This window comes from Sycon ciliatum, chromosome 8 (assembly GCF_964019385.1).
Source record: "Sycon ciliatum chromosome 8, ocSycCili1.1, whole genome shotgun sequence".
Taxonomy (NCBI): Eukaryota; Metazoa; Porifera; class Calcarea; order Leucosolenida; family Sycettidae; genus Sycon; species Sycon ciliatum.
Genome location: NC_088650.1, coordinates 758,891 through 773,021, shown reverse-complemented (window position 1 = coordinate 773,021; position 14,131 = coordinate 758,891). Strand labels below are relative to the sequence as shown.

Genomic DNA, 14,131 nt, shown 5'->3' with positions numbered 1-14,131 from the left:
GTGCCCTAGTGTTTGCATGAGCGAGGGTGGTGGTTTTGCTAAACCGTTCGCATGGCGGGCGGGTTTGTAAGAAGAAAGGCTTCAGCCATTGAGGAGCGACGAGAAACCTGTCATTTCGTGCCATTTGAGTTAGCAGTAGCACCGGACAATACTGACACATGTCTGCGGCAGCAAACATAGTGTACTAACGGATCAAAAACAGCCACAATGTGTGTCACTGCGGAAACAGGCTGTAGAGGTGCATTTGCAAAGCTGCTGATTTTCGTCGTCTTTCCATGCACAGGGTACGTATCATGCCCTTGGCATAGGCCAAAGCACGAAAGCTTTAGTTGGACACCACCCACAATCTCCACGTGGGTCCCAGTGTACCTGCTGCTGCCGATGAGAACCGCCCTGTAAGCGGTTTACCCACCCACGTGTCCTCAATATGACTGAGAATACATCAGTAATATGCCATACACATTGGAAACCTGTACAGTTCAATCCAATTTAGACCAGAATGACTGCATTGGTTGGAAATGCATTGCACCATTCCACTGAAACGTTAACACACAAGAACAGGAAAAGGATGTAACAGAAAACGAAAGAATTTAACACAAAAGATAATCCCAAACTGTCCGGCGGAAAAAAGAACGCGGGAAGAAAAGCACTGTGGCTGGTGTAGGAAGCAAATACTGCAAATACTAGGCTGTACGGGAAGTACCAAATAATGTGCTTGTCGAGCATCTCCTCAGAGTCGACAAAGGGATAACGGAATGAGAGAGACCGACTAATTTTCGTCAAAACTGTCACAAGCCAGCAGCTGGTGATTGTTGAGGAAGGTAGTTACACCACTGACCGACACCACTGCTGTGGGTAATGATTACGTGCATCGATCGCTGACATTGCGCAGCACCTGGCAGCAATAAACCAGACAAAGCAGTACAATACCATGCAGAAGATGAATGCTTGACGGAGTATAATTAGTAGCAGACAAACTGTTACACAATGGAGCAACATTATTTGCTAAAATGGCATAAATATATTATTACTTTGAGGAATACCTGACACATAACATTCCCGCTACAAGCATTACCAACTAACTCTACTGTCCCTGATGGAGGAGGGACTAGTGGCACACATTCCTACTGCATACCCCAAAGCTAAGAAAGGTGGCATCATGCTCATGTGAGCCGGTTGGGTACCACCCAAGCTCTGCACCGGGCTCTGTCCAGGTGCCTACACACAACCATGGAGGACGAATGCAACCCCAAAACACGATGTAGTAAAGGGCAAGTCCATGGACACAGCTGTCAAAGTTATCCACCAAATTGACCTACAGCAGGCCAATGTACAGTGGAGGAGAGTACCGAGAAACTAAGAATAAAGGACTTATCATCTGTTTGTCAGACTATCTGTCCCCGGGGAAAATCGCGATTCCGCGGCCGCGTTTTTTCCCGCTTTTTTTGCGATGTTTTAAAAGACCGCGTTTTCCACGATTTTCCCGCGTTTTTGAACTTTTTTGTTGCGCTACACGTACACACAGTGCACTGTTCGGTTGACCGTTGTGAGCCGTTGACATCAAGTAGAGAGTCTACGTGTAGGGTGCGTGCTCCCTAGCATACACATGGCACATGACCGGCTCCCCGGTAAATTGCCTCATATTAACTGCAAACTTGCCGCATATCAATAATATTCACCGCATATTTACCGCAAATTCACCGCAAATTATGCCATATTTACCCGCAAATTACACCGCAAATTTGTTCCGCGATTTTCCCTGGGGACATGACTATCCACCCCAAGCTATGGTCATGAGGGTGGACAATACTGGATGGTGACAATTCCACCTCGCTCTCGTTTTCTCCCCTGGAATGAATCTTCACACACATACCTGTAGTACCTGTGGTGTCTACAAGTTGTATAAACAGTCCTTCACTTACTCCACTGCTTTCTATAAAAGCCTGTCTTATGCAGAAGCCTGTTCTGAACACAAGCCTGAGTTTCAAGATATGCAATTAGCACAATAATGTGGATTTTGCATCAGCAACCATAAAAAGTTTGGTTTGACTACAAACATAATGCAACATGATGTAAACAGAGGCCTAGCCACCACACCGGCTTCTACAGAAATACGCCTGGCTTTCATACACGACATTACAGTAAGTCATCCAGTTCGCACTCACCCACTTCAGTTGCTGCTTGCAGACGTATTAGACGCATACAGCCAGTCAAGCACACTTGCAGGGATCTTTTCTCAACGGGAAGTAACGGCTGGCCATAACACCTACAATACATACAGAATGACAATGGTGAACATAGCAAAAGGGAAGGGCATTCAAGACCTGCAGCTCCATGTATACATGCCGAGTGTGAGCGTGGTGTCTGTGGACAAAATCGACAAAGAGGTACCCTGGCAACACATGTAGTGCCAGGCTGCCTGCAGAAGGCTACGGGGCACACCAGTCCAACATGTAAATCAACTACTATCCACTGGTTAGGCCTTGACAGATAATGCTAGCATAATTTTTCGCATAATTCCTACCAAAATCGAATAATCGCATAATTCGAGGCAAATTGCATACGCATCGCATAAAATTGGAATAATCCGCCTGTTCGCATCAAATTCCATACAGTTGTACAAGTTCTGCAAGTACAAGTACAAGTAGATGCACCAGGAAGTCGTAGGTTTACGACTCCCTTGAGAACATGTCCAGTCCACTGCAATCAGTGACGGTCGTAGCTAGGTCGGACGGTGCGTTGACCCCGTTGAACTTTTGCTAATATAAAATACAGTGCAACGCCCTCTACAAAAAAATTCCCCTGTTATTTTGCACAGAACCATTACATGTACATTGTACATTAGCAGCATATGTGAGCATAATGCGGCATAATATGATAACTTTTAGCATAAAAATAGCATAATTCTGCAATTTTTTCAGCAATGCGAAAAGCATAATTTCACGAAAATATTAGCATAATCTGTCAAGGCCTACCACTGGTCACACTAGCCCAATTGATGCAAGTACCACAGTTGAAGTTCCATGGCCATTTGCCTGTCACATGCCAATCACAACAAGCACTGAGGAAGAAACTGAGACGAAGAGACATCAAAGGAAAACACTAACACAGACAGGCGGGTTCCACACACAGTGAAACTTCAGTATGAAGTAGTACCAAGAGTCCATGGATGGCGGTGCCGTAAAACCTACAAGTGGAATTCAGCTACACTGGAATTGTTGCCTCTGATTATCGCTTAATTTAAGCAACAAATTCTACTATCAACTACCCACCTCTTCAAGGTAGGGATTGTAAAGAACCAATGACCTAGTCATGGTGTGGGGCTCTGACAAACATCTTGCCGCAGTCAGACAGCCTGTCACAGGCCTGACAAAAGGCTGTGGGTGCAAGTCCGGCTGCAGGATCATACAATGCGAGTGCAAAAGGCAAATCTGTTATGCAGGCCAGGGCTAAAATGCCACACTTTCAACAACACCTCCGCGAGGGAAGAATGCGACATTTCCAGTAAGCAAAAGGTTGTTTCATTTGAGGAGACTGAAAAGCAAGAAACCAGCAACGAATTGGACCAAGATTGAGTCAATGTGCACACAGGTGATGCGTGCGTGTTATTGTTTACTGGAATTATGGCATATATGCTAGAAACATGGAATGCACTACGAATTTTGACCTGAAATACACAAATAAACACATTTGCCTGAGTTTCAATGAGCATGTATAGACGTGGAACACAATGCTTCCACTGAAAATGGTGATATACCGGGAACACAATCCATCTGCTGCTATATGGGCGAGAAACTATTGTAACCTGGGATATTTTGAACCTTAGGTGTGATGAAATATCACTTTCGTGGATTTTACACGTATCACAAAACAATTCTTTCATTTCGTGCCATTTGAGTTAGCAGTAGGTCTGGACATAGACATGACCAGATCTTTACACAGGTTGGTTGGGACTATCTTTCTGCTATCTCGGATATTGTGTAAGATTTGATGGAGTCCATTACTGGCTAAATACCAAAGGAGGGAGGAAATCAGTTCTACCACTGTACTGTAAGAAAACGACGACACGAAACTTCTCAATGGCTCAATAGCTGACCCCAAAAATATTACGGATCACCTTAGTACTTACTCAAGTCGCATCGAATTCCTTATCGGCGGGCTCCAGGCTGTGGAACGCCTCCAGTGGGTCTGAATGTTCGACAACGTCAGCCATTACTTCTTCACGGAATCGTCATCTTCACCTCTGTACAAAATGAGCTGACCGGGAAAAAGGGCTTTTTCGCTCTGGCGCATCGACTGCACAGTGAGCAACGAGTCCTGGAGGCACGAAACCTACGTCAAGTCGTGGATGAGTGTTCGCCTATGCACCAGACACTAACTGATGTACAGTTACCAGTCAGCTATGTGAGTATCATCAGCCATGCATCTACTTGGCGACGTGCGTAAAGTATAGATGATGGTGGTGAGAGAAGCATGGCTCTTTGCCAGTCTGATCATAAGCCAAGATTAGAATACTTAGAAGAAGGAAAGGACCAAAGGTTTACAGCGCAGTGTGCGTTGTTGTCCACTAACTTATTTCCAAGATGATGTAGGGTCAGAACGTGTGGCATTTTCCACAATATTCACCGATGATACTGACATTCAACGACCTGACGTTTGCCTCGATCACGTCTTGGATACACTGACCAACACATTTCCAGCCGGTCATAAAAATATTTATTCCATTCATTCAAAGAAAAAAATGTGAAAAACTGAATTAGTTTTCGTCGCACACATGATGTCATTGCCGTGACAACTTTGACAGGATCTGGATCATAGATGTGTCAATGAATGAACCAGTGATTCGCTGACTCCATTCCAGGGAATCGGTAGTATTCGGTACCACTACAGTCTACAGTCGTCCCTCTTTTATTAATCCAGGGACTAACATGTGTTCACGATGACAGCGTGAACAAGGTGGAGGACCCACTGTATGAGAAACAGTGTTCCTGACTGAAACCATAAACTGGTTGGCGGGCCCGGTCTTGCGACGATTTGAACCACGAGATCAGGGAATATTCCTATAAGTATAATGCTCCAATAGAGTAGTGAGTGTCTGAACAGGGGCGTCGCCCCATACGATTCAAATGGGCACAAGATCGAGACCCTACCCGGCAACCGGTGTATGGTTGCAGTGAGCCTGGAGTAGTGTTTTCCCATACAGTGGGTAGTCCACCTTGTTCAGACTGTCATCGTGAAACTTACATACTACAATCAGGTACGTGTAGTTACGAAGTTTGTGTTCAAACCACACTACCCAGATCTGTTCATTTCCAACAGCAATGGCTAAACAGGAATGTCGTGAAATTATGACTCCATACCAGTAAAGAACGTTTCTCCGGCCATTTTCAGTCTTTAATTTGGCAAACATTGAAATATACCCAAACTCTGTAGAGTGAGTTTAGATATTGGGAAACGCTGTCCAGCTGTACTTATACTACATGTACATGTATGTGCTACCCTTGATACTGTGCGTGAGGGCAGCCTTGTCAAGAGAGGCCACAACGACCTCCGTGACAGTGATGCCAAGCTTCGACATTGCCTTCGGCGGCGTCACCATCGAGCCGATCCTCATCCCGGAACAGGACAGGAATGGTCGCCCTATGCTCCAAGCGGACTGGCTCGCTCGCGGAGTATGGGAAGGTAACCGGGTGGCGTTTTTCGATAACCGCATCGTAGATGCTGACGCACCCAGTTATGCCAAGGTCAACCTGTCCTGGAATGCCACCGCCAACAAAGCAGCTGCAGCGAAGAAGCGGAAGTATAAGCATGCCGCTGAAGAGCTACGAGGCTCCTTTACTCCTTTGGTGTGTTCCACTGATGCTGTCCTCCACCACGAGTACAGTGCGTACCAGAAACGTCTCACCAGTCGCTTTAAAGCAGCGAAATAGGAGAAGCCCTTCTCTGCCATGATGGCTTGGGTACTCGTGCGCACTCAGTTCGTCATTTTCAGCGCCGTGGACATGCGTCTGCGAGGCTCTCGTCGCCGTCTTATGGGACTCTCCGTACATAACGGTGCCGACTAATCATCTCAACACAGATCTTAGTGAGAACAAAACTTTAAAAAACTTTTAAAAAACTACTTCTACGTACTAACGATGAAGGAATTTAGAAAACTTTTTCCAAAGAGAATGTTTGGCCATGTTGCTGAGTAGGCATTGGCAGATTCTGCTCGAAAAGCAGTGAAATTGGCATAACCATGCAAACCTTATGGTGGACAATTCCTTGAATTCTGCTCCATTTCTATATCCACATACCAAACATGCATGAAACTTACCAGAAAAAGTACCGAATTCTGCCAATTTGTCTTCCGGAATTATCTGCACATGCCTACTGCTGAGCAGAAGTTGCTGTTGGTATCATTCGCAATCAATGTTTTCTTTGAAAGGTATTCCTGACTTTTGTGTCTAGGCTAACCACATCTATGATAGTTTCAATAGTTTGTGTATATGTCAGTTATAGTAGTCCGCAATGCTGCTTTTCTAATTCTCATTATGATTAGCATGCAATGTACTACCCGAAGTACTGAATTTACTTCTTATGTACTCTATATTCTAATGTATCTTCTACCTCTTCTCCCTTACGAACATACTTTCTCATTAATTTTTCCATACTTACTTAGGAGACTCCCTTCGATAGGCATCTATTTGCCTCTGGAGGATCCGTGAAATAAAAATCAATCAATCAATCAATCAATCAATCAATGTTAGACTGTTTAATCTGCATGTAAGTCATTGACTGTGACTGAGCCAGTCTCCGTCACGTGATATCATGCACTGCGTTTCTGTGTTCTATGTAGCTTTGTAAATGATAGCAATGATGATGTCCATGAATGTCACGTGATCACTCTTAGTCAATGTAGTGGTTGATTGTGTGACGATGCAGTTAGACAGTGTTGATGTGTAGCATAGTCGACATACAGTGGAGTCTGTATTTTACACTGCTGTTCGTCTCATAGTGGAAATGTGGAAAATCTCAAACAAGATGTCATTTTCTACAAGTCATGTAAGAAGGAAATGATTTTCTAACGTGATCCGCTGCAAATGTGGTGTCTGTGTCTGTGGCTGGAGGCCCAATGTGTAGCTGGAACTACCACATACATTGTATGATACCGCACAGAGCTAGAGATGCATACTCCCATTGTACTGAAATTGGGTATTGGCAAATGAGTGTCCCTGTAACCGACCTGGGACCATACCATCATTCAGGAGCTGGCTCTGTATCTCAAGACTGTGTATTCTATTGGTAAAAGTTTCCATTCTGAACTCAATGCCACTGGGTTGTTATGTCTAGTGTTATGTGTAATGACGTCACGACGATTGAAGGGAAAACTCTGTACAAGTACAAAGTACAGTCTGTAGTCTTAAGTACAACTTCTAACGTTATGCTGTATTTGTTTACTAGGACAAACCTTTTTACGTTATGCTGTATTTGTTTACTAGGACAAACCTTTTTACGTTATGCTGTATTTGTTTACTAGGACAAACCTTTTTACGTTATGCTGTATTTGTTTACTAGGACAAACCTTTTTACGTTATGCTGTATTTGTTTACTAGGACAAACCTTTTTACGTTATGCTGTATTTGTTTACTAGGACAAACCTTTTTACGTTATGCTGTATTTGTTTACTAGGACAAACCTTTTTACGTTATGCTGTATTTGTTTACTAGGACAAACTTTTTTACGTTATGCTGTATTTGTTTACTAGGACAAACCTTTTTACGTTTTGCTGTATTAAATACAGCATAACGTAAAAAGGTTTGTCCTAGTAAACAAATACGTGTACAGCATAACGTTAGAAGTCGAGGGCAATGTTTTGAGTATGAGAGAACTGGAGCGATCAGAGTTTGACCTAGTTATTCTCAGCAAATTGGACGCATGTCGTTATGCTGGTGTGCATACTGATGATCCTGGGAAGCAGAGAAGGCAAAAATTAATATCAGTATAGTGTCCAAGGGGCTCCTGTGTGTGTGACAGCTTTTCGCCATGTGTACGATGTCAGTGACAGACGATTGAAAAATCTTCGCAAGCATTTGGAGGATAACGGTGTGTTGTGTACGAGTTCACGGCAATGTCAGGAGGAAGCCACATAATGCCTTAGCATTTGAAGATGTTAAACGGTGCGTGGCGTTTATTGATGCGCATGCTCAACGTTTCGGCATACCCCACCCAGCGCCGCTTCATGGTCGGGACGATCTGCCGCCAATATTTCTGCCAGCATATCAGACGTACAAGTCAGTGTATGCTACCTATGTATCAACGTGTACCGCTGGCAATAAGGCTATGTCTGAGTCAAGCTTTCGATCAATTTGGCATCAATGTGTACCTCACATAAAGTTCATGTCCCCTCGTGCTGATGTATGTTCCAAGTGCGAACGCCTGCGACGAGCAGTGACGTCAGCTGTGTCGGAACAGGAGAAGCTGAAAGCCTGTCAAGATCTCACTGACCATGTGCATGATACCCAGAGAGATCGGGAGTACATGTACTACATCCAGAAAACTGTAGATGCCAGAGATGAGCTGAAATCACAGCAAGCCATGTCAGCTGCTGGCATCGAGCAGCCAGATCCAACCAGCCAATGCAAAGCTCATTACACTTTTGATTTTGCCAAGAATGTTTTTTTGCCGAAGACCGCTCGTCAAGAGGGTCCGATGTATTTTAAGACTCCCCGCAAAGTCCAAGTATTCGGAGTGTGCTGTGAAGGGATCCCTAAGCAAATCAACTACCTCTTGGACGAGAGCGACACCATCGGCGCAGACGGCAAGAAATCCCACAACCCGAACACAGTGGTATCTGCCATTCACCACTACTTCAAGACTCATGGCCTTCAAGAGAGTGAGTGCTTCCTACATGCTGATAATTGCTGTGGACAAAACAAAAATAAGACCGTTATGGCATACTTGGCTTGGCGCTGCATGACCGGACTCCACAAAAAGATTACGTTATCTTTTATGGTGACCGGGCACACACGGTGCCTTGTAGATGGGATGTTTGGACTCTTCAAGAGGAAATATAGACGAGCAGACACATACACGATGGGCCATCTAGCTGCAGTAGTCAATGAAAGCACTGAATGCAATGCTGCCCAGTTAGTCCCTGGCTCTGGGCTGCTGTGGTACGACTGGGATAAATTTCTCCCGCTGTACTTCCGCCCCATCCCAAGGATCACCCAGTTCCACCACTTTGTGTTCGAGGCAGTCAACCCAGGGGTGGTACTTGTGAAGAGCCGTGCTGAAGACAACTTTCAGCAAGTGTCTATCTTGAAAACAGGAGTGACGGTGCCCACAGTTATGGCAGCCGGTCTGCCTGACATCCTGCCGGCAGGGGGGCTGTCACGTGAACGACAGACCTACCTGTACCGAGAAATCCGGCCTTTCGTTCCTGGCGAGTTTGCGGACGAATTATGCCCTGCAGTGCCTGATGCTTGAGGCCATCATAGATGTTTTGCTGTAGGTATGTAGGATAGAGGGCTAGTTAGCCTTGGCACCAGCAATGTGTGGATTTTCTCCATGTATATCCAGCACGCCAATAAAGTGTGCGGCTCAGATACGTACTTTTCAAACTATTTTCTACCAAAATCCCAGATTATTGTGCTGTATTGCTTAGCCAGTACTCTCCAGCAATGGCTGCCATGACTGTAGCTAATTTCTGGCTTGACTAGGTCATCAGAACACGAGATGAAACAGTGTATTGCTTTACTAATGCTCTATAGCCATTCAGGTAGTTTTCTATCTTTGAATTGCGATATTTTCAATGCTTTGCCTTGTACTAAAACGGGCGTACCTATGTGTTCCGTGGGAATTTTTTGGTCTGGTTTTTTTTACTTGAATCTAAATTAAACTGTGAATCCAAAAATGTTACAACCTGAATTTCGACCTCCGAGGCCCTAAGGGCCCTTTTCGCGTGCTCTGGCTCATTTGTTTACTAGGACAAACCTTTTTACGTTATGCTGTATTTGTTTACTAGGACAAACCTTTTTACGTTGTGCTGTATTTGTTTACTAGGACAAACCTTTTTACGTTATGCTGTATTTGTTTGCTAGGACAAACCTTTTTACGTTATGCTGTATTTGTTTACTAGGACAAACCGTTTTACGTTATGCTGTATTTGTTTACTATTGATTGATTTATATTTCACGGATCCTCCAGAGGCAAATAGATGCCTATCGAAGGGAGTCTCCTAGGACAAACCTTTTTACGTTATGATGTATTTGTTTACTAGGACAAACTGTTTACGTTCTTAAAGGACAAGCAGCAGCTTTCGGCTTGTTTATCTATAAAGTTATTCCACATCCACCGAACGCGCTCTCCTCCAAAAGCCTTGGATTCATGTTGCTGGTGTGTGAGGTTGGCCAGAGAGCGTGTTTGGTGGAGGTGGAAGTACTTTAGTCCTTTTTACTGGCAAAAAAACATACTACAGGTTGATTTTCACGCACATTCACATGCCAGAGGAAAAGACAGCAACAACAACAGCAACAGCCCTCCAAGTCCAAGGTTCCAACACATCATTGCATGCTTACTAGTGGTGAAACGAATATTCGAATATTCGAACATTCGTTCGGTTTGTCACATTCGAATATTCGTTATGTCACATTCGAGTATTCGTTACGTCACTTCGAATGTAGTTCCTGTACATACATGGACGCCGAACACGGTACAGTGCAGTGCGTACAGCCTGCCTGTGACTTTGTACTGCATGCATGCATGCACATGTATGTCCATACTGGACTGCCAATGTTGCACATAACATTTATGAACTTCGAAGTAGCCTTATGTGGCAGTATATTTTACGTGGCACTACCGTTCGTCATACCTAATAATTATCCATATAAAAACCGCTCTGTGAGCGGTTCTGAAAAACCTTTACTGGTACTGCCCCGTCGTAAAAGTAAGAAATTAGAACTGGCCCATTGTCCCCCCAAATGCGAACTGATCCACCTAAATCGCGAATGACGGGACCCGAACGCACCAGTAGCACGAGGTCGGGAGAGCACAGGACAGCAATTATCATAGGGTAACACCACCTACCGCTAGTACAGTACATGGCCTTTGGTCCGGACCAACGTCCCCATCTGCATCCACAGGTAGGAACCTCGTGCTACTGGTGCGTTCGGGTCCCGTCATTCGCGATTTAGGTGGATCAGTTCGCATTTGGGGGGACAATGGGCCAGTTCTAATTTCTTACTTTTACGACGGGGCAGTACCAGTAAAGGTTTTTCAGAACCGCTCACAGAGCGGTTTTATATGGATAATGGTATTTATGCACAAGAACTCGCTCATTTTGAGTTGCGATATCAGCAACTTTTTGAGCTTTTTCTGAAAATATGGATGCGATTTCAGCAACTTTCACTTGTTTTGGCATGGTTGCGAAAAGCATAAGTTGCGAAATATGTTGGCATCTTTGGGAAAGGGCTAACTCTGAGTAACGGCAGAAAAGGATTTGGTTGTGCCACTACTGTGTGTGTATTGTATCTTAACCTGTATGTGTATATGTGTTGTTTGAGTAACGGAGCAAGAATTGTTAGTATAGTAATGTATGAGTGTTACCACTTTCCGACATACCCTCTACTCTACTGTATACATAGAGTGTATACCGCCGGACATACCCTGTGCTGTACTGTATACAATGTATAGGCTACTTCACTACAATGTTATAATATGTTGACTGGGCCTAGAAGAGCTTGATTGTCGACTGCGCAGTTCTGGAGCAAGAATTCTAGGAGAAACACTGGGTTGGGAATGCAGATTTTACTGGAAGTACAACGTAATCCAGCAGATATCTCTATCACTCGGATGGAGAACGTAGTCAGAATTAAATGAAAGAAAAAGGAGCAAGGAACTACAAGTTACGCTATACTGTCCACTAACTCCACCAGTTACTGTACAATCATCTCATGTGATAGCATTGCACGAGACTGAGCAACGGTACTGACGTTCTACAACTGCTGTCTCTAACTGTGTATGGATAGAGATCACAAAGATCTAGCATGCAGTGAACTTGTTGATGACTAGCATCTCCACAATACACACTACTCTACACAAACACACGAGTACATGGAGGTGTTGTGTAAGTGAATCAGTCAATCCATGAGCTTATAGTGGGATGCGTAATGGTCAAAGTAGACTACTGTACTGCTCACATACACATGTATTCACAACTACTGTCTAGTGTAGTTGTATGCTGGGTTTCAGGTCAGCACTTTACACCTCAAACTTTCACTCTCTTCTATGCTCTTTCTCAATTCATACTAGTTCACATTTACAATTCTAGTGTCAGCTACTACAGCAACAGTCACAGCAATGTGACAGCATCCTTCGCCTGTCGTACACACTCGCATACTATACTAGCGGATGGTCTTTTAAACGAACTTTTTTTCTCTTTTTCATAGCCATTTTCGTAAATGAATGAGTCAACACAAGCAAATGAATCAAAGGGAACTGGTCAACTCACCTGTCATTGAGTAATATTCCGTGAAAAGAGATCTCAGCAGAGACATCGAAAAAAGCCAGGCCAGGAGACGAAATATCCGAAACAGCTCATGAAAGAAGCAGTTCCAAAGAAGGAAGTTCCTCGTGCATGCACATCCGAAAAGGCTGCAACATGTAGGCACCGGCATAATTTGGTGGTTTAAAATTTGTAGCATAATTTGGCATCGTTTCTGAGGTAGGATCATAACTACATGGTGTAGTATCCCTGCCCGACCAATACGGAAGCAGTACGGAACTAATACGGAGCTTCCCTGATGTATATTTAGTGTATCTCCGTGTGTAAGCGTACGTCGTCTGCTGCATAAAAGCGGCTGCGCATTTCTGTTTTGATGAAGATTAGATTAGATTAGATTGGATAGCAATGAAAGCTAACTCGAAGAATAAGGATTCAGCCTCTAGGTGAGCACCGGAGAGAAAGTTATTTATTTCGCCGCTTCTTCTTTCACGAACGATTATATCTCAGGTGTGTACCTGAAAGTAGAATAAAAGTAATTATTGTTGATTTCACCGCGCCTACCACTCGGCTACCTATTACATTGGTGGCAGCGGTGTAGTTTTAAATAAAACAACGTGATTCGACTCCAGACCCCCATGGCTCAACCCGCTGCAGCTCCCTGCGACGAATCAAGATGAGGATCATGTTTCTTGCCGTCCTGGGCTTGGCCCCACTTATTAGCTTGCAGCACAGTCAGGGTGCTAGCGTGGATCACCCTTCCCTCCGCATGGCATCCACTGGAGACTCCGATGGCGATTCCAAGCGACCCGCTACCTACATGTATACTACCGGTGGTGATGGCGAAGCTGATGAGGACGACATGCAGGCTGCTGACCAAGACAAGGCGGGTATTCCCCAAGACAGGCAGCGTTTGATTTTCGCCCGCACGCAGTTGGCAGACGGCCGAACCCTGAGTGACTACAACGTTCAGCAGGAGTCCACTATTCACTTGGTACTTCGTCTCCGTGGTGGGATGCAGATTTTCGTCAACACTCTTCCTGGCTAGACCATCACTCTTTACGTCGCGCAAAGCGATGCTATGGACAATGTGAAGACCATGATTCAAGACGAGGAAGGAGGTTATTTGTCTGACGCCGAGCTAGCCGCTCTGAGTGACCGGCTCAACGAAGATGAAGATAAAACCTCGCTCGCCCTCCGCCGTAGCTCCAGCCGCCGCCGTGGTTACTAACGCTGATTCCAGGTATGGCATTTTCTTTCCTGTCTTCCTTCAGTCTCCCTGTTCTCTTCAGTCTTCCTTTATGCGAGTGTGTGAATCCAGTTTAGTTTGGTAGGCGTCTGATCATGGTGAGCCACGGTTTACCCAGCTAACGTGGGACAATGTGTGTGAAAACGCCCCTTATAGTTATAGTGTATTCAGTTCGGTTTTTGAACTGCGATGTTCCTGGCGGGTTGTGCCAGCGTTGTGCAGCAAGAGTGCTGTAGTTTTTCAGGTCCTATTTGGAGGACAGTTCTTTCCCCTTTTGATCCCGTGAGATCGTGTGAACCTGGTGTGCTTCTACTTTATGATTTGTTATCAGTTCATTTCTTCTGTCTACTCTAAACGTTATCATTTCCGATATAATTTGCCATCTTCCGGTTGACGCTGTG

At 44.6% G+C, this 14,131-nt stretch overlaps 1 long non-coding RNA gene across 1 annotated transcript; it reads right to left on the bottom strand.

Moving 5' to 3' along the window:
- Nucleotides 1–442: 442 nt before the first annotated feature.
- Nucleotides 443–4,448, bottom strand: LOC135822932 (uncharacterized). The gene is made up of 4 exons (XR_010554576.1): nucleotides 4,130–4,448; nucleotides 3,273–3,395; nucleotides 2,166–2,266; nucleotides 443–895 (listed from the first exon to the last, which is right to left on the bottom strand). It is a non-coding gene; the product is annotated as an uncharacterized LOC135822932 (long non-coding RNA).
- Between the last annotated feature and the right edge of the window lie 9,683 nt (nucleotides 4,449–14,131).